Raw genomic sequence first — 23,806 nt, forward strand, 5'->3', positions numbered from 1 at the left:
GGCCAAATCCCTTTCTCTTAGCCGAACCTAGTTCACAATAGGAAGATAAAATGGAGTAACCCCCATATATGTGGTCCATACCTCGCTGGGGAAAGGGTTATATATGTAACAGTGTTTTATATCGGTGGCATGGGGTGGTGGTGGGTAGAAACATCACTGTTCTCTCTCACTCACTTGTTTTCCTAGTACGGTTTATTACAGACTCACATGCACAAACATCTATCACAGCTCTGGGTTGCTCTCCCTCCTTGCCTTCCCTGAAAATGAAAATCTATGGATGCTACGCCACACAACGGGATTGTTCCACTTAGCAGCACCCCAGGTAACTCTTGTTCTTGCTCACACCCTTGCATCCCCTTCCTTCCCTCTCTCCTTCCTTCCTTAGGGCTCTTGGCTGACTATATTCTGCTTGGCAGGGGGTTGGACTGGATGGCCCTTGTGGTCTCTTCCAACTCTATGATTCTATGATTCTACGATTCTTCATTAGCTGATGATGTGTGGTAAAATTGTTCTTAATCATTTGGCAAGATGAGCTGAATTGTCAAGTTATGCTAGGGCAAGAAAGCTTACCATGGTCATCATTGTAGCCTCAGTCTCCCAAATACACTAGCTCTTCAGTAGAGGCAATTTGCACCTTCCACTGGGACGGGTCCATTGAGCTATTGGGCAATTCATGCATCTCTACAAATCAAGTCTTAAGGCTTACAAACCTTTGGTCCTCTCCCAATGGATCATAGGGAACTAAATCAACTGGGGTAAAGGTAAAGGGACCCCTGACCATTAGGTCCAGTCGTGACCGACTCTGGGGTTGCGCGCTCATCTCGCATTATTGGCCGAGGGAGCCGGCGTATAGCTTCCAGGTCATGTGGCCAGCATGACAAAGCCGCTTCTGGCAAACCAGAGCAGCACATGGAAACGCCGTTTACCTTCCCGCTGTAGCGGTTCCTATTCATCTACTTGCATTTTGACGTGCTTTCGAACTGCTGGGTTGGCAGGAGCTGGGACCAAGCAACGGGAGCTCACCCCGTCACAGGGATTCGAACCGCCGACCTTCTGATCAGCAAGCCCTAGGCTCAGTGGTTTAACCACAGCACCACCTGGGTCCCCTGAAATCAACTGGGGACTGCCCCCTGATTTTCTCAATGGATGGGGATTGTTCATACCCAGGTTCTGACTGACCTCCAAATTTAAGAGTCTAGAAGGAATTGTCCCACCCAGATCAACCTTGGCATCCGGCCCTGAAGTGTCTACCTGTCTCTTGTGTTTCCAGGATGCTTTTCTATTTAACAAAAGATAAAATGATGCAGTGGACAGAAGCGGTAAAAACAAGGCTATTTAAAAGACAGAGAAGATTAACAGGACTTGTATAAAATCAATATAAGTAGTAACAAGAGAGCAATAAAGTGAAAGACCCTAAAAGGTTTGGGAGACCAGAAAGGATTAAATTGACTTTGAAATGATGGAAGTGTTTGGGCCTCAATTACTTGGTGGGGATAAACAGCAGAGGTTGTAATCTGACAGGGCCCCAGGATGCCAATATATCCATGCAACACATTATGTAAAACACAGCTTGCAGTTTCCCGCTCTCTTTGCTTGTAGTCTAGTGGTCTGTACTACAAAGGTTTATCTGACATGATGTTAGTGGACAGTTCACACATAAATGACCATTCCTTGATTTTGTCATCACCAGATTAAGTGACACTTAGGGAAATACGTGATCTATAAATTGCTGTTGAATTTATGTGCATTACTTTTGAATCGCTGTGAAACCTGCTTGCATTTCAACTGTGATGGCTCATTTACCTATGCCAGTAATTCTAAGCAGTGCAAAATGGAATCGGAAATGTGATCATTTTGTGCTTTGGTTTTTAACCATGAGTGCATGCATTAGTGTTTATCAGTAAGCTGTAAGTAAGCAGTAAGCACAAGACGAAAAATGCACAAGACGAAAACGACAGCAAACTACACTATGGCAATGCGCTTTAAAGGTGACTTGGAAACTACAACTAAACGAGAATGTGGCAGCTAGAATGGTGACTGGGAGCGCCAGCTGGGACCATATAACACCAGTTCTAAAGGATCTACACTGGCTTCCAAGCACAATTCAAAGTGTTGGTATTGACCTATAAAGCCCTAAACGTAATTGGCCCTCATACCTGCCAAGTCCTGGATGGAAAATGGCGTCACCATTTTCTGGTGCCCATAGAAGGGCAAAGCGGCATCAGAAAAATGGCCGCTGGCAGAAGCGGATTTAAGGGAGAATAACGGGATAAAAAGCTATACGGGAGGCCGCCGGGAAATGGTAGGAAAAAAGGGAGTTTCCCGGCGAAAACGGGATACTTGGCAGCTATGTTGGCCCTGTATACCTGAAGGAGCATCTCCACCCCCATCGTTCAGCCCGGACACTGAGGTCCAGCTCCGAGGGCCTTCTGGCAGTTCCCTCACTGTGAGAAATGAAGTTACAGGGAACCAGGCAGAGGGCTTTCTTGGTAGTGGCGCCCACCCTGTGGAACGCCCTCCCAGCAGATATCAAGGAGACAAAGAACTATCCAACTTTTAGAAGACATCTGAAGGCAGCCCTGTATCAGGAAGTTTATAATGTTTGACGGTTTATTATGTTTTTATACTCTATGTGTATGTTTTTATACTCTATGTGCAAGACAGGAGTGCCTGGAGTGCCTGGCGTGCTATGGTCCATGGGGTCACGAAGAGTCGGACACGACTAAACAACTAAACAACAACAACAACACTCTATGTGTTGGAAGCTGCCCAGAGTGGCTGGGGAAGAAGAAGAAGAAGAAGAGGAAGAGGAGGAAGAGGAAGAGGAGGAAGAGGAAGAGGAAGAGGAAGAGGAAGAGGAAGAGGAAGAAGAAGAAGAAGAAGAAGAAGAAGAAGAAGAAGAAGAAGAAGAAGAAGAAGAAGAAGAAGAAGAAGGGATCTTTGGACAAAGTCCAGAAATGCCGAAGAGCCAAATGTATTAGTGCACCTCAGGAAACAAGATTGGGTGGTTTAGAGGACAGAGCGATGGGGGGATTTCTTAAATATTCCTACTTGAAAATGGGGACGTATCATTCATCTGCCACAGCCTGACCTCGGAGCACTTTCATTATAAGACAAGCAGGCCAGGGGGAGTGTCCGACAGGCATTTGAGCATCTTGTGCCTTGGGCAATTTCTAAAGCCTTCCCCCTTGTGATCCTTTATTTTCACCCCTGCTGAGAGTGCTCCTTATCAAAAGGGCAACCGCAGACATTATAGGCATCTTTAACCCCACCGGGCCGTTTCCCTGGCTACCTCATTAGAAGATGCTTATACCCTCTTGTCCGTGGGGGCGGGAGGTTTCTGCTGCTGATCCCACAATGGAATTAGCCCACCATGTAAGCTGCACGGAAGTCTGCAGCTTGTGCTGGGAGGGATGATGGCCGGAGCAGGCGGCTGACGGAGGCACCATCTAGGCCGCAAGCTTCCTTGGGAAGGAGCTCCACTGAATCTAGGGGGCCTTCCCGCTCAGCAAGGCTTGCTACCAGGCAACATTCTCTGCTCCCCTCTCCTCCTACCTTGTCAGACAGGGGTGGGGAACCTGGGACTCTCTAGATATTGTGGGGCACCAGTTTTCATCAGCCCCAGGCAGCAGGGCCAATGGTTAGGGGATAAGGCAGTTAAAGTACAGCATGCTACATCTCTCTGCTACATTTGGCTACTGGTGGTGGGTCGTGCGTTCCTGCATATATGAAAAGCATGATGATGACGACGACAATAATAATAATAATAATAATAATAATAATAATAATAATAATAATAATAATAATATACCCCAGCCACTCTGGGTGGCTTCCAACAAAATATTAAAAATACAATAAAATATCAAATGTTAAAAACTTCCCTAAAGAGGGCTGCCTTCAGATGTCTTCTAAAAGTCAGGTACTAGTTGTTTCTTTCCTTGACATCTGATGGGAGGGTGTTCCACAGGGCGGGCACCACTACCGAGAAGGCCCTCTGCCTGGTTCCCTGTAACCTCACTTCTCGCAGGGAGGGGACTGCCATAAGGCCCTCGGAGCTGTACCTCAGTGTCCGGGCTGAACAATGGGGGTGGAGACGCTCCTTCAGGTATACTAGGCCGAGGCCGTTTAGGGCTTTAAAGGTCAGCACCAACACTTTGAATTGTGCTCGGAAACATACTGGGAGCCAATGTAGGTCTTTCAGGACCAGTGTTATAAGGTCTCGGCGGCTGCTCCCGGTGACCAGTCTAGCTGCTGCATTCTGGATTAATTGTAGTTTCTGGGTCACCTTCAAAGGTAGCCCCACATAGAGCGCATTGCAGTAGTCCAAGCAGGAGATAACTAGAGCATGCACCACTCTGGCGAGACAGTCCACGGGCAGGTAGGGTCTCAGGCTGCGTCCCAGGTAGAGCTGGTAGACAGCTGCCCTGGACACAGACTTGACCTGAAGACCACTTATAACAATAGGGCATTAGAATTGTGGAATTGGAAGGGACCACAAGAGTCCTCTAGTCCAGTGGTCCTCAACCTTGGGCCTCCAGATGTTTTGAGACTACAATTCCCATCATCCCTGACCACTGGTTCTGCTAGCTAGGGATCATGGGAGTTGTAGGCCATAAACATCTGGAGGCCCAAGGTTGAGGACCACTGTCCAACCGTCTCCAATGCAGGAATCTTTTGCCCAATGTGGGGCTCGAACTCACAACCCTGAGATTACTAGTCTCCTGTTCTTGCAACTGAGCTACCCAGCTATCCGCTCAATTTATGCATCACCTCTGAGCAACCCTGGGCACTTTCTTTCTAAAAATGAGAGATGTCAGCCCTGCAGTGCCCTAGTCAAGAGCCCGTGTTTCTCCTGCTGTACTTGGGACTCCAGCTAACATCATCCAGCAACAGTAAAGAGGGCCACAGGCTTCCCACTTGTCTTAAGGTATGGTTTCATGAGCCGAGGTGGACAGTGTTAGTACGGGGCTTCCTCGGGGCTCAGTTTGAGACCAGGCTCAGCCCCTGACTCAACTCAATTTCAATACTAGCCCTAAGCCCTTAGGCTTCGATTGAATCATCACCACGGACTGCACTGCCTGCTAGTTTTTCTCCTCCATACCTGCCCTCCATCTCCTTGCATCTGATGAAATGGACTCCTCAGTCCACATCTAATGCCAAACCTGGGGATGTGCTGGTGCCGACCTATAAAACCTCAAATGTCTCAGGACCTCAATATTTTAAGGACCGCCTGTCCCCATACAAGCTGACCCAGACCGTGCGCTTTCTTGTCCAAGGCCCTTCTCTACGTCCTCACTCCCTGATAGGTTTGGAGGGTAGCCACATAAGAACAGGCCTTTTCTGTGGTGGCTCACCGTCTGTGAAATGCTCTCCCCAGAGAAGCTCACCGGGCGACATCATTGCAAGTCTTTAGGCGTCAGGCTAAAAACATTCCTCTTTACCCAGACCAGGCCTTTAGCCATTAAATAATCTATGGCCTGTGAAAGGTGGTCGTGAGGACTAGTATTATGATTATTTTACTATTATGCCGTCTGTTATTATGCTTTGTGTTATGTTTACTATTATTATGCTCTGCCCTGCCCTGCCCTGGGATCTCTTGATAAAGGGCGGCACATTAAGCTAATAAAGAATGATAATGATAATAATGGTGATAATGGTGATACTTATGCCATAGTAAATGCGCCACTGCAAAACTTTTTCTTTTTTTTGCTGCAACAGGAAGGAGAAAAGTCTATGACACTCATTGCAGCTGAAAAGAGTTTTTTCTGAGCATGTGCAAAGCGGCATTTTCCTGGCTCTGAGTACCATAATCGGGGTCAGAAGGTATAGTGATATCCCAGATGCTTTTATTTAGGTTTCTGGCAATCAATTAAAATGAATGAATTAGTGAATGAATGAATGAATGAATGAATGAATGAATGAATGAATAAATAAATAAATAAATAAATAAATAAAAGGCCCCTTCCAGTTCTTTTACTGGGGATTTTAAAGCATGGGGTGGGACAGGGGTGTAGGAAGATAGGGGCGGTGGGGGAGGTCCACCCGAGCGGCGCGATCCCAGGGGCGCCATTGCGGCTGCCCGCCCCGCCCCAAAACGCGCGCCCCGCGCCTGCGCATGGCGCGCCTACCCCCAAAACGTGCACCGCCGCTGGGGTGGGAACCTTCGGCACGCCGTACGTTGTTGAACTCTAGCTCCCATCAGCCCCAGCCAGCATGATGGCAATGGTCAGGAATGACGGGAATGGCAGTTCAACTACGAGTTTCCTGCCACTGCCTTGAAATAATATATTCAAATTTAATAGTACTGGGGAAATGGCAAAAATGACGAACGTTTCCAGGAGATATGATCTGCAATAAGCAGACTGTGAACTCTAAAAGTTTGGTGTATGTGTGTGTGTGTGTGAGAGAGAGAGATCAGGCCAGATTTTTGGGGAGTTAGTTGGCAGGTCAGGCCCATGTAGGTATGGAAGGTTTTTCCTCATACAATGAGAGGTGTGGCCTGCTGTAAAAAGAAGGAACATCTCCGCAGAGCAGCAGCGCTGAGCTTTGGCAGCCATCCCTGCCCGGGGGAAGCGATTAGGTTGAGATAATTGCTCTTTAACTGGCTGCTTGCTTTGTTGTCATTACCTCTGGAGGTAACCTGACTTGGGGGCAAGAAGCAGAGGCTTATTTTTAGCAGCAAGGAGAGGTAAGGAGTTGGCACCAAAGCCAAGAGGACTTCCAAGTTAGGTAACGGAGGTCTCCCGTATGGGCTGGTGACTTGGGATCTGGGAGCGTTCCTGTTTCGAATGCTACAAGCTCCGAAGAAAGCGGGGGTCTGGGGCGGGTGGGAAAGCGACCGAGACTTAGAGCTAGAGAAGAAGAGAAGAAGAGTTTGGATTTGATACCCCGCTTTATCACTACCCGAAGGGGTCTCAAAGCAGCTAACATTCTCCATTCCCTTCCTCCCCCACAACAAACACTCTGTGAGGTGAGTGAGGCTGAGAGACTTCAGAGAAGTGTGACTAGCCCAAGGTCACCCAGCAGCTGCATGTGGAGGGGCGGAGACGCGAACCCGGTTTCCCAGATTACGAGTCTACCGCTCTTAACCACTACACCACACTGGTGGGGAGATGTTCAGAAGGAGATCTGGGGTGGTGATGGTTGGAGGAAGCTAAGTGGGCATTTTAAGACCAGGGAAAACCATGACCAATCCAGATGTCTATGGGGAAAGGGGAGAAGGCCTTTCAGATACAGGGAGGCAAGCTTAAAGGACCTTCTTGGAGAATGGCAAAAACAACCGTTAGTAAGATCACTTGCTATTGTTTGTTTATTTAAAAGCATGGCATGTGGTGTGGCCTGGTGTTAAGCAGTTTCCTTACAGCAGTTTGTGTGTGTGCATGGGCATGCAGAATTTGGACAGTGGTCCTCCCCACACCCGTTCTTTCCCTCCTCTGTGCTTGTATGGTGCAGGGGAAGGGTTTTTTAATTTCGCAGCACGCACCCCCAGTGGCGTATCATGTAGGGGGAGGGCACAGGGGATCGAAATTCCAACACCCGGTGCTGCTTCTGTCACTGGGCTCCATTGAAAACGGCTTCTCCATGTGATCCAGGAAGTGGCCTCGCCAGAGAACGGAACAACTCTTCGTATCTCTGTGATCTCCTGGGTGACGCAGACGCCGCTAGGCAGTTGAATGTGCATGTGTACGCCGTCTGTTTCCCTCCCTCTGCATGGCCCCGGGTCCTGGCAACCCACGCTATGCCGCTGCACAACCCTCATCTCCTAACCCCCTGCTCCAGGGCAGCAACATCCCTCATTCTTAGTCATGGTGTTTGGTGCTGATGGGAAATCCGGGTCCAACAACAACAGGAGAAAGACAGGTTAACAGGCTTCCTCCTCCCCACACTTTTCTTCTCTCCACTGAACCACAACCTTCCGTTTCAGTGTTTTAAAAATATTTTACTTTTAGAAGACAACTGAAGGCGGCCCTGTTTAGGGAAGTTTTTAATGTTTGATGCTGTACTGTTTTTAATATTCAGTTGGAAACCGCCCAGAGTGGCTGGGGAAACCCAGCCAGATGGGCGGGGTATAAATAATTTATTATTATTATTATTATTATTATTATTATTATTATTATTATTGCTTTTTCTTCTAATTAAAAAACGCATACACTTACACGTACTAACTTTCACTATATTGGTGAAACATAATAATCACTGATGTTTTGTTGTATTTTTAATATATTTTGTCGGAAGCTGCCCAGTGTGGCTGGGAAAACCCAGCCAGATGGGCGGGGTATAAATAAATTGTTGTTGTTGTTGTTGCATTTCGGTTTTCTCCTTCTACTTCCAAGCTTTTGGGGTGTAACCCCCCCCCCCAGATTCTTATGCATTTATACATATATCAGCTGGGAGAAAAGCCTGCTTCAGAGTGATTTACCCCGAAGTGAAATGCTGTGCCAGACACACGCCCTTCATGTGGATGTACGATTTGTGATAGCGCAAAGCTTCTTTTGGGATGCACACCCCCAAATCCTCATTTACACATATTATTATTAGCCATTCTTGATATAGGCCCAGCATGCTTGCTGTTGCATTTCACACACAAAAGGTTCTGTGTACCAGATTGTACCAGTTACAATCAGCCAGGGGTGGAGGAAGGGGGCGCCGTGGGGGCAGGTTGCCCCGGGTGTCACCACTCAGGGGGGTGACAAAATGCCGGGCGGCACTCACCGCAGGGCCTGCAGTGCGCCCGAGCCACGCGTCTCTCCTGGGTGTGACACGGTGGCTTGAGCGCCCGCAGGCTCCACTCTGCCCCAAATATCCCACCTGCCACCTCCCCCTCAGCTGTAGGGCGGCTGAGTAGGAGGAGGCAGGCAGACTCCTTGGAGGCCCCGCAGAGCGCCCTGCCCTGGCTTGCCCCACCCCCTGCGGGTGGCTGGCCCCGCCCCTGGGCACAGGGGCCCAATCGGCTTGCTCCGCCGCTGCAATCACCTCAGAAAGGAGATTGTGGGGTTGGAAAAGTTTCAGAAAAGGGCAAGGGAAACAATCAAGGGAATGGAGTGATTCCTCTATGTGGAAAGGTTGTAGGTTTTTGGGCTTTTTAGTTGAGAGGGAATTAAGAGGTGACATCAGTTCTTTTTTTCTGGGGGGACGCATACCCCTAAACATTTTGTGAATCTAAGTTTGGCCTCATTGAGGGGCAGGGTTTCAATATGAGTAGGAAAATGAGAGTACCCCTAAACATTTTTTTAAAAAAGAAAAAAAGCACTGGGTGACATTATCTAAGTTTATGAAATTAAGCATGCCGTGGGTAATAGGGAAATTTTTCCTTCCTCTTTCGTAACACTTGAACACTTGAACTTGGGGTTATCCAATGAAGTGTTGAAAGGTTCACACAGCTCATAGTTTAACTATGGAAATTGCTCCTACCAAGTGCAGCGATGGCCACCAATTTGGATGCCTTTTTAAGAGGATAGGACAAATTCATGGACGAGAGGGCTATCGGTGACTTCTAGCCACGAGGCAGTAATGCTTCTCAATGCCAGCTGCTGGAGACCACAGCAGGCCAAGGTACGTGAGTCTTTTTTGTGGGTTTCCTAAAGGCACCTTGTGAGAAAGAGGATGCCAAGCTAGATGGTCCATTGGCCTGGTCCAGCAGGCTCTTCTTAGGAGGCAACTCAACTACGACAGCCAACCGGCAATGCAGGTGTGGGATTTGGGTGCCCCAAAGCCTGGGGGGGGGAAGGTGTACTGCCCCATATTCTTGTTCATATACAGTATATCTATATTGGCAGTTATTGGTTTGGGCACGGTAGCATTGGGTCAACAATTATGCCAGTCTCTCAGTGATGTGGGGAAGTCTGGATAGCTCAGCTGGTTAGAGCGTGGTGCTGATAATGCCAAGGTCGCAGGTTCGATCCCCGTAAGGAACAGCTGCATATTCCTGCATTGCAGGGGGCTGGACCAGATGCGATTCTACGATTCGACACTTCATCTCTCTCCAGGCCACACTTAAGAATTAGGGGCCAAGGGTTTTACACCCCAAAATAACATTTGGGCCATTCCAAATCTAGAGTCGGAAGGGAGCCTGAGGGTCATTAGTCCAGCTCCTTGCAATGCAGGAATCCTGCCCACAGCTGTCCTTGGGTGGGCTTGAACCACCAACCTGGTGAATGCACTTGATTGGGCATCAAGTGAGGGATGCTCAAGCCCACAACGTCTTGTGGAGGAGCTAAAGCAGGCATCCCCAAACTTTGGCCCTCCAGATGTTTTGGACTACAATTCCCATCATCCCTGACCACCGGTCCTCTTAGCTAGGGATCATGGGAGTTGTAGGCCAAAACATCTGGAGGGCCACAGTCTGGGGATGCCTGAGCTAATAAAGTCTTGCAATGGGACTTGATTTGCCTTGGCAGTATTACCTGTGCAGGTTTCACCTGCTTAGTCTTAAAAACTGGGCTACAGAAAAGCTGCGCTCTTGCCGTGGCTGCCGATTTTGTTTTACCGGCTTGGCTCTCACAAAAACGCACCCGGCTCCTTTGCAGAGGAGCTGAGCTGTTGCAAAGAGCTCTGCTTCTACACAGCAACTTAGCGTTTATAGAGATTTTATTCTGCTCTCTCAATTGGCAGTATGGTTGTTTTGTGGGCTTCCTACGCGGTTTGCCGCTCTTCTGATGAAGCTAACTCAGAATCGAAAGGCAAAGGTCGACCCTAAATCAGTGCATTTCCCAGGTCTGAGACAATTCATTTCAGCAGGAGACCGTTTCCTAGAAAAGGAGCTTCTTCCCAGTGTACTTCCTTAGCTGCTCTATAAATAACAACAACGATAAATAAAGACACTCTAGTGTTGTCTCTTCCTGTAGCTACCCCTGTTTTTCTGCTTTGTTCCCTTTCCATTTTGCAGTTCCTTAGCTCCCCCACCACCTCGCATCGTAGCACAAAGAAAGAAAGAAAGAATGGGGGAAGAGAAACAGGTTTAAACATTTTTCAGGAGTCTTGTCATCTTTTATCAGATCAGCCTGGAGCTTTTATGTTGGGAGCTTGTCAAGCTGCGCTCCATTCCCCTTTACTGTACAGCAGCAGTTCACATTCCACAAAGTTTGGTCAACTCCTGTTGCACCTTCCAGCTGCCCCAAGCACCTTCCCATCAACCCATTTGCTTGCACCTCCCCAAATCAGGCAGTAAAGTAAGGCAGGCTTTACTCTCACTTCCAGGTAAATGCATCTCACATATTGCATTCAACAGGGAGCTGCAGGCACTCCTAGTATGATATATACAGATCTTGGCAAATGCACATTTGTGACATTTATACACTGGGTTCTTTTCTGTGTGAAGTGCTCCCTCCGCAAGGGAATTATGTTCTGGCAGTTAGGGGTGCAGGGGGAGGGGAAATTGATTTGCATATAAAGCTGTATTCATCGAATTCGCACTTTCCCAAACAAGATGAGAACCGGAACTCTGCCACCCTTCAAAATCTCGCTTCTCCAAATTTTTCAATGCAGTTCTTCTCCAACCAAACGATGTTTACCAAAAAGGCAATATGTCTTTTGGGGGGGGGGCTTGTATAAAATATGAATATATGAATGCAAATAACATAAACTTGCATTATATTAGGAGAAAACGCTTGTGAAAATACGTGTACGTTAGTCCAAACTTCAGAGAAAAAAGTGTGCGCGCTGGGACAAATCCGCACTACAATCCTGAAGGATTTTCATAAGGGTTTTTTAAAATGGAAATTTGCTGCAGAAACCTGAGCTTAAGATTGAAAACAAATGAGAAACTGAGAGAACCAAAACTTGACATTTCCTTCCGTCCCTGCTAGCAATACAATCCTATATATGGATACTTAAAAGTAAATTTTATTGAGAGTTGTTGTTGTTGTTTAGTCGTTTAGTCGTGTCCGACTCTTCGTGACCCCATGGACCATAGCACGCCAGGCACTCCTGTCCTGCACTGCCTCCCGCAGTTTGGTCAAACTCATGTTCGTAGCTTCGAGAACACTGTCCAACCATCTTGTCCTCTGACGTCCCCTTCTCCTAGTGCCCTCCATCTTTCCCAACATCAGGGTCTTTTCCAATGATTCTTCTCTTCTCATGAGGTGTCCAAAGTATTGGAGCCTCAGCTTCACGATCTGTCCTTCCAGGGAGCACTCAGGGCTAATTTCCTTAAGAATGGATAGGTTTTATCTTCTTGCAGTCCATGGGACTCTCAAGAGTCTCCTCCAGCACCATAATTCAAAAGCATCAATTCTTCGGCGATCAGCCTTCTTTATGGTCCAGCTCTCACTTCCATACATCACTACTGGGAAAACCATAGCTTTAACTATACGGACCTTTGTCGGCAAGGTGATGTCTCTGCTTTTTAAGATGCTGTCTAGGTTTGTCATTGCTTTTCTCCCAAGAAGCAGGCGTCTTTTAATTTCGTGACTGCTGTCACCATCTGCAGTGATCAAGGAGCCCAAGAAAGTAAAATCTCTCACTGCCTCCATTTCTTCCCCTTCTATTTGCCAGGAGGTGATGGGACCAGTGGCCATGATCTTGGTTTTTTTGATGTTGAGCTTCAGACCATATTTTGCGCTCTCCTCTTTCACCCTCGTTAAAAGGTTCTTTAATTCCTCCTCACTTTCTGCCATCAAGGTTGTGTCATCTGCATATCTGAGGTTGTTGATATTTCTTCCGGCAATCTTAATTCCTGCTTGGGATTCATACAATTTTTTATTGTGTTTTTATATTCTGCTGGAAGAAGTCCTGGGGTAATAATAATAATAATAATAATAATGGACACCCATTCTAGGTAAGTGTGTATAGCATTGCAGCTAAAGCAGATTTGTATGAAATCATAATTTGGGACGCCTTTGTTGGAATCCCCATCTGGAAAAAAAAGTTTGAAGTCTGATATTTTGATATGGTTTGAGTCCATTCTGTGTTTCCCAGAAATGTTCACCTTTCAGCTATTTTGTTTTCCTTTCAACATTAGCCAGGCCTTTTTAGAATTAATTTTGCTTCTGTCGATTGTTTTTATCTGGCTTCTAAGATCTCGCTGCCTTTTCATTACATACTGCGCTTCATAATGGTTTTGATTTGTTGTACCTGCCTCATAATTGCTTTGCATTTTCTTTTTATGTGAGCTGCCCCGGGAATTTTTTTTATGGAACGGTAATTTGCAAATACTTACAATAAATGCTATAAATACAACATCCAATCTCTGATGCCCCAGGGAAAGGATGAGGGGAAATCCTTCCTTACTTCACTGGATCGTGATGGAGTCACAGAAATGGAAACCGCCCAAACATCTCCATGAATTTATGCAACTGTGTCAAGGCACTTTGCTCCCCTGCTTGCCAGCCTAAACTGACTGCCAAAACATAACAAGGAATTCCACTTTTTAAACAAACAAACAAACAAACAAACCAATGTATATGTTGAAGGGTGTTAGGCAGGCCAAGTCAGTGGAGGTAGGCTAAATAAAATTGTGAACAAGGAGGGCATCTTGCTGGCAAAACCAAGTTTATTTTTTGTGGGAGACGGTGCCAGAGAGAAATGTCATGTCCAAATCAGGAGCATTTCTCCATTTTTGTATAGAGAATAAAATCGAGCAATTTGCCGTTGCAGCAGACTTCTTCCAAGGTCTCTGATATTATGATTTGGTCTGCCATTTACATAAGTGGGTACCGTTTGCATTCCTAAGCTAGGCACTCAGATGGCAACAGTTTTAAAAGAATGTAAAATATCAGATATACACGCAAAAATATACTGTAGTCTATGTCAGGGAAAAGGTGCAACTTAACATTTAAGGGCAATTCCTACAATTCAGGTGGTCCGGTGGAAACGTAAGTGTCATGTGCCTTTTTTAAACAATCGAACAGCCGCAGGTTTCCTTTTTCTGATGGATTGAGCATAACATCTCAACACTTACTGGAGGCATTTGGTTGTTCTTGAGATTTACCAGTAAATATCAGAATTTCCTGAAATTTCTTACGGGGCATCTTAAAATCTTACAGCTGAACATCAGCATTCAGTACATCGATGGCACTCAAGACAATCTATTATGTTTTCAAGCATTTAAAAGGGTGTCATAAAGAGAATAATGGCCACTAAAGAATTGGGCCGGGCAGTTGTTTTAGGCTGCAGGGGAGGTGGGAAAATAATGAAGGCATCTGAGATTGTCCAAAGTGCTTTTGCCCTTGCCTCTGGGTGACTTTTAGATGCCTGTTGTCTTTGTCCATGAAGTTTTCTTGGCAGGGATACTGGAGTGGCTTGCCAGTTCCTTCTGCAGGTGGATCACATTTAGTCAAAACTCTCCACTATGACTTGTCCATCTTGGGTGGCCCTACACGGTATAGCTCCTAGCTTCTCTGAGTTATTCAAGCCCCTTCAACGCAACAAGGCAGTGATCCATGAAGGATCACTGGTCCCATCACCTCCTGGCAAATAGAAGGGGAAGAAATGGAGGCAGTGAGAGATTTTACTTTCTTGGGCTCCATGATCACTGCAGATGGTGACAGCAGTCACGAAATTAAAAGACGCCTGCTTCTTGGGAGAAAAGCAATGACAAACCTAGACAGCATCTTAAAAAGCAGAGACATCACCTTGCCAACAAAGGTCCGTATAGTTAAAGCTATGGTTTTCCCAGTAGTGATGTATGGAAGTGAGAGCTGGACCATAAAGAAGGCTGATCGCCGAAGAATTGATGCTTTTGAATTATGGTGCTGGAGAAGACTCTTGAGAGTCCCATGGACTGCAAGAAGATCAAACCTCTCCATTCTGAAGGAAATCAACCCTGGGTGCTCACTGGAAGGACAGATCCTGAAGCTGAGGCTCCAATACTTTGGCCACCTCATGAGAAGAGAAGACTCCCTGGGAAAGACCCTGATGTTGGGAAAGATTGAGGGCACTAGGAGAAGGGGACGACAGAGGACAAGATGGTTGGACAGTGTTCTCGAAGCTACGAACATGAGTTTGACCAAACTGTGGGAGGCAGTGGAAGACAGGAGTGCCTGGCGTGCTATGGTCCATGGGGTCACGAAGAGTCGGACACGAGTAAACAACAACAACTGGGTGACTTCCATCTTGGGAGGTTTTCACGCAACGGTTGGACAGTCATCTTTCGAGGATGCTCTATTTATCAATGCCTGTCTCTGAAGTAAGGGCGAAGGTGAGATGATCCTACAGATACCTCATAACGCTGGGAATCTGTAGCCCGGCCTCGTAAGTTGGGCAAGGATTTGACAGTATTTAGCTTAGAGCTTGTTTTTACTGCCAAAGCTCAGCTCTGGAAGAAGAGCCTCCTCCTCTTCAGCTCAGCCACTGTCTCCCTTGGGAGGCGCATCCTCCCAAATTAATTTGCGTCACCTGGAAAGTTGGCACAGATGCTGATTTTTGGATTCGCACGGGCAAAACTGCGGTGGCATCTCATTGGTTCACTTCAGCTGCCCCCTGCCCACTGACTGGCAGCTAGCCCCCACCATGATGGAGCTGCCAAGCTTTGTTCTTTTTAAGCATCTGAAGCATGCAGTCAAAATTTTGGGTGATGAAAATGAAATCCAGTCTCTAAAAATACTTCTGGGTGTGAGCTCCAGGGCTGGAGAGCAGCCGCCAAGAAAGCCTCTCTGGGTTCATTTATCTGAGTGCTCTTGCGATGAGACCCCAGGGAACTCGATCCATTTTGTTTCCTGACGTTGGTGGGTTTTCGAAACAACCCCAAACCGTGCCACAAGCCTTCCTTGTGTTCATTTTACTTTATTCTGGTACAGGTATGAGCCTTGAACAGAGAACCTGAGGAGGTTCAAGTTTGAGTGTGTAAGTCGCACCTGTTAACTCTCCCCACACTGAATTACAGTGAATTATTTTGGTTGCTTCTGCCCTTTTCGTTTTCAGGGATACATTATATATTGCAGCTCAGGACCACAATACCTTAAGGACTGCCTGTCTCCCTATGAACCTACCTGGACCCTGAGATCATCTTCTGAGGCCCTTCTTTGTGTGCCTCCTCCACAAGAGGTCCAGTCACATAGCTGTCAAGTTTTCCCTTTTCTCGCGAGGAAGCCTATTCAGCATAAGGGAATTTCCCTTTAAAAAATGGAAAACTTGACAGCTATGGGTCCAGAGGGTGGAAACATGAAAATGGGCCTTTTCTGCATGCTCCCCCCCAGGGAGGTTTAGCCATTATACACCTTTAGGTGCCAGGCAAAATTCAGGTCCCTGGCTGATTGACATCCAATGTCCTTTTAATAAGTGTTGGGGAGTGTTATTGGGTTGCTCTTGTTTTTGTTTTTATTATGTATGTTATATTGTGATTTTTTTCTGGGGAAAGGAGGTTTGCAACAATGAAGGAATGGCTGGACATGTGGAACAAATACAGTGGTACCTTGGTTCTCAAATGCCTTGGTTCTCAAACACCTTGGAACCCAAACACTGCAAACCCAGAAGTAAGTGTTCCGGTTTGCAAACTTTTTTCCGGAAGCCGAATGTGGTTCCAATTTTAGTGTTACACTGAGGTCTGCCTGTTTTTGCTATTTATTTTGCGTTTTTGTGCCTTTTTTGTGAGTGTGTGGAACCCAGTTCAGCTACTGATTGATTGTGTGACTGCAGTACATAGTTTATTGCTTTCATTTTATGGATCCATGGTCTCGTTAGATAGTAAAATTCATGTTAAATTGCTGCTTTAGGGGTTGCTTTTAAAAGTCTGAAACGGATTAATCCATTTTGTCTTTGGAAAGCGCACCTTGGTTTTGGAACGCTTTGGTTTTGGAACAGACTTCCGGAATGGATTAAGTTTGAGAACCAAGGTACCACTATATAGATTTAATAAGCAACAACAACATATAAAATATCTTAGGTGTTTCACTTAAACAAGACCTGCCTGTACTTTGAGATCAGCAAATGAGACCCTCCTAGGAGTCCCTGCATGGGATGTGAAATACATGGTATGCGGGCCTGAGAAAGGGCTTTCTTGGTGGTGGCTCCTTGCAAGTAGAACTCTCTCCCTGCTGAGCTATGTCTGGCCACACCTCTCTATGGTTATGTGCACATCGCAGCTGACTTCGGCTCCGGCACACTCTCACCGCTGGTGTTTGAAGTGCGCATAATGTCGGCCGCAATCCGTAGGTGTCCTGTAGCTTCTTTCGTCTATCTCTTTAGAAAATGGAAGCTGAGGTGTGTACATTTCAGGCAGCTATTGTGCATGGGGCAGGCGACAGCTTCGTTGAATTGGAGTTCAGCACAGGGAATTAAATCAGGTTATGGGCTTTGGGTGGAGACATCCCCGCTCCATTTATGGAGTAATGTAGGAATGCTACCTGAGACTCAGCAACAGGGGGAAGGGGTAGCAGAATGGACTCACTGCATTTCAAGCAACTTACATGTACATGTCTATAGCTTCAGGCAGTTAGCCAAGAAAACACCTATTTTTTTGGAGGGTTTTTTTTGGAGAAGGAGACCCTGGTTGCTGCTTCTGCTCTTAGCAATTGCCATTCAGTGATTTGTCGTGTGTTTTTAATGGGCTGTGTTATTTTTATTTATTTATATGGATTTTATGTATTCTTATCTACTTGTTTTTCTTGTACGCTGCCTTGTGGCCTGTGCAAGAAGAATAAATAAGTAAGTCGGTGATCCCAAGCAGCATTTCAAATGTGGTAAACTGCCTACAGTATTAGGAGCAAATGTGCAAAAAGTGTGTAGATTACTGTATGTGTCTATATTGCTGTGTGTACACGTGTTGGGAAGTTGCAGCCAAGTGTGACTTTTCAGAATGCGTAAATCCAATAAAACAGATGTATACGACATATATACATTTTCCCAGAAATGTCAGCATGGCACCGCTGTACAATTAGAAAACGCCATTCCATATGAAGCAGCCCGAAACCTTTGCCATGACGACTTCCTGGCCCTTTTTTTGTAACAAGTTACACCGTACACAACTGCTCCAGTGATCAAACTGCTTCCCCCATGTTAAACCGATTTCATTTCATCGCCTGATATGCTCAAAACTGTTTCATCTTCATTTCAGTTCCCTGGACATTTTCCTTTTCTTTTGCTGTGACAACACACCAGCCTGCTAGGCTCTAGAACAGGGGTCCCCAGACTTACCCGGCTTTGGGCCAGTGCCCGCCGCACCAATTGCGCGGCGGGCCGGAGGGTGGGGGAGTACGCGCCCGTGCGCATGCGCACACACACTTACTGGCGCGGTGGCGTGCTTCCAGGTCGGAAAAATCGCTGAAAATCGTTTGTGCGCATGCATATGGGCCTCCCTCCGACCCGAAAGTGCACCAGAAAGGACCTCTTCTGGGTCGGGAGAGGCCCATACGCATGCGCACAAACGATTTTTGGCGCTTTTTTCCGATCTGGAAGTGCGCCGACGCGCTGCGCGCCGTAAGAGCGGGCGGCGGCAGCGGGCAGCGGGGGTCGTTGCGGGCCGGATTGGGAGACCAATTGGGCAGCATCTGGCCCGCGGGCCGTAGTTTGGGGACCCCTGCTCTAGACACAGAAACACTTTGCAAGACAGGTGCTCCTCTGCAAACCGTTCCAAAGAAGCTTTGCAGAAGTTGGGCTGCTAGATCAAATCAGAGCAAGGCAACCACTCCTTCCCTCACTTTTTTGGGCCATGGGTCAAATAGAGGGCACAGGGCGGGTAGGGGTCTTCAAGGTTAGGAGGAGGTGTCTAAATACAGTGGTACCTTGGTTTATGAACACAATTGGCTCCGGAAGTCTGTTCATAAACTGAAGCGTTCATAAACTGAAGCGAACTTTCCCATTGAAAGTAATGGAAAGTGGATTAATCTGTTCCAGACGGGTCCACGGAGTACTCAACCTGAAGCGTACTTAACCCGAAGCATGGGTGTAATTGGTTCCGGAAGTCTGTTCATAAACTGAAGCGAACTTTCCCATTGAAAGTAATGGAAAGTGAATTAATCCGTTCCAGATGGGTCTGTGGCGTTCGTAAACCGAAAATTTGTAAACCGAGGTGTTCATAAACCAAGGTTCCACTGTATTGTACGTACAGTGGTACCTCCGGTGACGAACTTAATTCGTTCCAGAGGTCCGTTCTTAACCCGAAACTGTTCTTAACCTGAGGTGCGCTTTCACTAATGGCCCCTCCTGCTGCTGCCATGCCGCCGGTGCGCGACTTTCGCTCGCATCCCGGGGCAAAGTTCGCTACCAGGAGCACCTACTTCTGGGTTAGCGGAGCTCATAACCCGAAGTGTTTGTAAGGAGGACGGTACATAACACGAGGTTCCACTGTATTTAGTTTCAAGCTTAGCGCTATGCAACAGGCTGAAAGCCCTGGTGTGTGGGTGTGTGTATACGCACATGTGTGCATGTTCAGGTTATATGTGCTATTTGCACACAAGTTTGAATGTCACTAATGTGGATGAGAACAAAGTCATTGAGTGTGCACTGCTTTAAGTAAACCTTCTGTGGTCTCCAGCTTACAATTTGTGTCTTGTTTTGGCTCTACTTCCTGACCCTGGCATTGTCATCTTCTGCCTCCAGGAGAAGGCTTTGACCTCTGACCCCTGTTTGACCCAGACATGGCCTAGGTTCATAGAGAACATTGGTATATCCTCCTGTTTGCAGGTCACACCTATGGCTGTGTCTACACATTCTTTACACTCATCCTTGGGCTGAATTCTGCAAGGCACGAGAATACTGCAAGCACGTGCCTTGCTACCCTTTTTTTGCTCCATGGCACCCTAGGTCAAATCTCCCTTTTCTTTTCTTTTTAAAACAACAACTCCTAGAAAGACGTTTTCCAAATTGTTTGGAGGAGGATGAACCTTAAGCAGTGGCAATGCCATTTCCCCCCCTTCTGCCTACTTTATTGATGATTTTATTCTGTGAACCACCCTGACATTTTAGGATGAAGGAGTTATAAATTGAATAAATCCCATACATACATACATACATACATACATACATACATACATACATACATACAGGTAAAGGGACCCCTGACCATTAGGTCCAGTCGTGACCGACTCTGGGGTTGCGCGCTCATCTCGCATTATTGGCCGAGGGAGCCGGCGTATAGCTTCCAGGTCATGTGGCCAGCATGACAAAGCCGCTTTTGGCAAACCAGAGCAGCACATGGAAACGTCGTTTACCTTCCCGCTATTTATCTACTTGCATTTTGACGTGCTTTCGAACTGCTAGGTGGGCAGGAGCTGGGACCAAGCAACGGGAGCTCACCCCGTCACAGGGATTCGAACCGCCGACCTTCTGATCAGCAAGCCCTAGGCTCAGTGATTTAACCACAGCGCCACCTGGGTCCCACATACATACATACATACATTATTTGGGCTGGGTGTGGTCACAGAACTCAACACATTTGTCGCAGAATGAAAGCACCGTCTGACGGTCTTGTCGAGGCACTGGAAGGAGCTCTGTTTGGGATAGAGATGCTCCCGCATCTACGGAGCATGGTTAATCCGCAAACACCACTTGCCCTTTCTGACTAACTGCCTGAAGCTATAGCCCTTGCAACAACTCTCTCTCTCGCCCTCCCATTTGTACGTATCAGGACACACCATTCAATTCACGTCAGTTGAAGGATGTGGGAAACCTCCACCTCCAAGGCCAGCTGGATCGCATCGACTGTGCCTAGTCTGTTTGCCAACACTACCGCTTAATGGCAATTGAATGATGAAATATGCACCCGCTAACACATCAGACGTGTTAACTGAAGCCAATTAGGATAAGCAGAAACGACAAAGCAGCAGGTAAAAAGTTAGAGAGATAAATCAGGGATCTCTCTACTGTGCGTGCAAGGCAGGTCGTATTAGAGGGTGAAGCTAAATCTCTTTCTTGCCCATGCGGCTTGCATTTTGCACGCATTACCATGCATCCCTCCCCCAGCACAATCCTTGCCTCATCCCCAAAATTCCAGACAAGTTGGAAACTGTGCAAACATTCCTGCTCTTTTCTATTTTCCCCATATTACTGTCACTCCATCCTTGCTTCCCAGAACCACACCCCTAAATAGTTCCTCTGGATAGGTACCACCTGCACCGTGAATTTCAGACTTTGCAGCTGGAATAAACTGGATACTTTTAACCCGACAAGTCTAAATGTGACCTGATATCCAGAATTGCATTCCTCATTACTGTACATTATTTCTTTTTTAGATTGCTGGTTAGAGACTGGAGAATTGGGGAGGCGTTGTTTGTTTGCTCGTTTGAAACGATGAGCTATAAGCATTTTAAAAGGTAGAAGTGGATTGCGACTCTCCCAACGACCTGGTTTAAAAGTCCGTGGCTTGCTGTTGGTCTACAGCTTCCACCTCATTGCTGAAAGAGAGCTAAGTAATATATTTAAATACCTGCAAGCATTTGCCTTCTTTCAGATAGCGTTGCTCAGTGTTTGTTAAACCGCCAAACCGTGAAGGGGCTTGAATGGGTATGTTTCAGGCTATAGAATCTGTCTCTATTGCATTGTTTGAAGGTTGTATTGGGCTGCAATTCTATACACACTTACCTAGAAATAAGTCCCATTGACCTCAATGGAGCTTACTTCTGAGCTGACATGCATGTGGTTAATTTACTGTCTAAGCTCTTCCCAAATGTATTTATCCTGCAGGGGGAGTTGAAAGGGCTCTGGTTCAGATTTGAAATTCAGCTCTTTGCAACCCACTTCTTAATATCTGGTGAAAAATGCAAGGTGGAGGAACTAACACTTTCTATCTGGTCTCTCCAATGTGGTGCCCATGGGCACCACAGGACCCTCAGAACACCCTACTTGGCTCATGCCAAAGCTCTATATCTCTCCAAATTTTTATTTTTATATTGAGGGGTGGGGGGTTTTTTTTGGCCTGCTGTTGGTGCTTTTTTCTTCTTCAGGGGGCAAGCACTGCCTTTGTTTTTTTTTTGTCTGCATTTTATTTGTTTTGAGATGTGTACAGGTGTTTCGGCTCTTTTGTCTGAACATCGCTAGGTTTTCTCCTGGGAAATGAGTATTTCGTGATCTCTGCAATAATTACTCCCAATATCCCGAAAGGTTGGGGGAGCCCTGCGCTATGTCAACCGAAAACAATAAACTGGACTGGGAGGGGAGGGAAGTAAAAGACTAAAAGGTAGAGAAAATATCCAGCAAGATTAGAGTAAAAAAGATAGATCCAGGTTTAGAACATACAATATCAGTTTGTGACAAATGTACACTCAGGTTCAACCGCACATTAATGTACTCAAATCTGCAATCACCTTTAAATGAAAAGCAAAACAAAGTTTGCGGTCTTAGTACACAATGAAATTCTTATAGTATTTGCCGTCCTACTTCATAATCGTCCAAGCAAAAAGTTCAGTTCAGGCAATGGTATATTGCCTCCCCGAAATGGCTGCTGACCCTTTAAAAACCGATCTCCTAAAATATGTTGAATGCAAACCCTGTTAAATTACGTATGTGACATCATCTAGATTCTCAGAACCAGAGATTTCATCCTTTGTTTTCTATGAGGTCATTGAAGATACCCCTTAGTGGATCTGAGGAGGTGGGGATAGGTTTCTTTGGGAAACTATAGGGAAAGAAGGGAATTAATCCCTTCTTATTGCCATTATTCGAGAAGGCTAAAAGAACAGATCTTGTCATTGAAATATCAAGATACCACAAAAGTGGTTGACTTAATTAAGATTTAGGGGCCTGTTTTGGTCAGAACTGGACTCCCCGAAAGCTGTGTTTGTTAACCAAATGCATCTCTCATTGGCAATTTCTCCTATTCTAACAAAGCTTTTAACTCTGGTGTTGTTCAGAAGTGCCCAATAAACAATGCAGGAAGCTGGTTTTTTATCAAACTGGGGTTAAGAGAGATCTGATTAATCTAAATGAAGGGATGTTGAATTGAAGAAATATCCTGAATGTGCCCTCACTATATGACTCATGCCCACAGAGCAAGGGAAATGGGCTTGTTTTTGTCGGCATTTAAGTCTCTATATTATTCCCAAATAACGAGACAATAATAATATAAAATACCGCCAGATGTGCTAAATGTTCGTTCTTCCATGTTTTTAAAATAGGGGAACCAAGCAGAGCTTTACAGTAAACGTCAGATTTCAAAATACGGTCCCTTTTTAGCCTATTTCCATAGTCTACTTTAGCTCATTTCTTTGTTGTGTCGGCTTAGAAAGGACTTAAGGAATGAATAATATGAAAAGGACTCTTGAAAGATGGAAGAGAGGCTTCTTTAGGTGTTACTCAAGTTAACATTGCTTTTGTGATTTCTAGTCACATTAGGTCGAGCCTTTTCCACCACATATACTTCAAGGCAGAATCTTAACAGATCAGGAGAGAAACTGCCGGGAAGGGATACTGAATTATTAAATGCTGACATCTTTCAATGAACCTTCGATTTGCCTTTACTTTAAGTCTCTGCCCCCCAAAATACAAAAAGAAGCAAGTCTTTGACCACATTTTCTCTAGTGATTATCTTTTTGGTTTGTTGGAGCACAACGGAAACTGCTTAATTTGCTTTTCCGTGCAAAGCGGCGAAGTAAAATTCCAAGCCGTTACAAAAATCTTCGTCAAATCAGAACTTGTAACTTGCTCGGTTTTCGTTAACGGTGTTTCTGTAGCCAGTGACTTTACACACGACCAAATTATTATTACTAAAGAGAACAATTATAGCATGGTCAAAGAAAACAGACACACTACCCATTCAGGTCAAGTACTTTAAGAGGCGACTGAAGGATGGTCACATTATTTAAAACGAAAAGACACATGTGATGAATGGCCTTTTAAAAAACATTGTCAGTATTCCATTGTGGTCCTTTGCCAAAACACTTAATAACAATGAATCTGAATTATACTTCTCCCTCTGAGGTGCCCATCCTTTCATTCA

General features: G+C 46.0%; 1 protein-coding gene across 1 annotated transcript in view; it reads right to left on the bottom strand.

Moving 5' to 3' along the window:
- The window catches only part of WNT3 (Wnt family member 3), a 40,548-nt gene that overhangs the window by 16,358 nt on the left and 384 nt on the right, over positions 1–23,806 (bottom strand). The window lies entirely within an intron of this gene.

The sequence above is a fragment of the Zootoca vivipara genome, chromosome 13 (assembly GCF_963506605.1).
Source record: "Zootoca vivipara chromosome 13, rZooViv1.1, whole genome shotgun sequence".
Taxonomy (NCBI): Eukaryota; Metazoa; Chordata; class Lepidosauria; order Squamata; family Lacertidae; genus Zootoca; species Zootoca vivipara.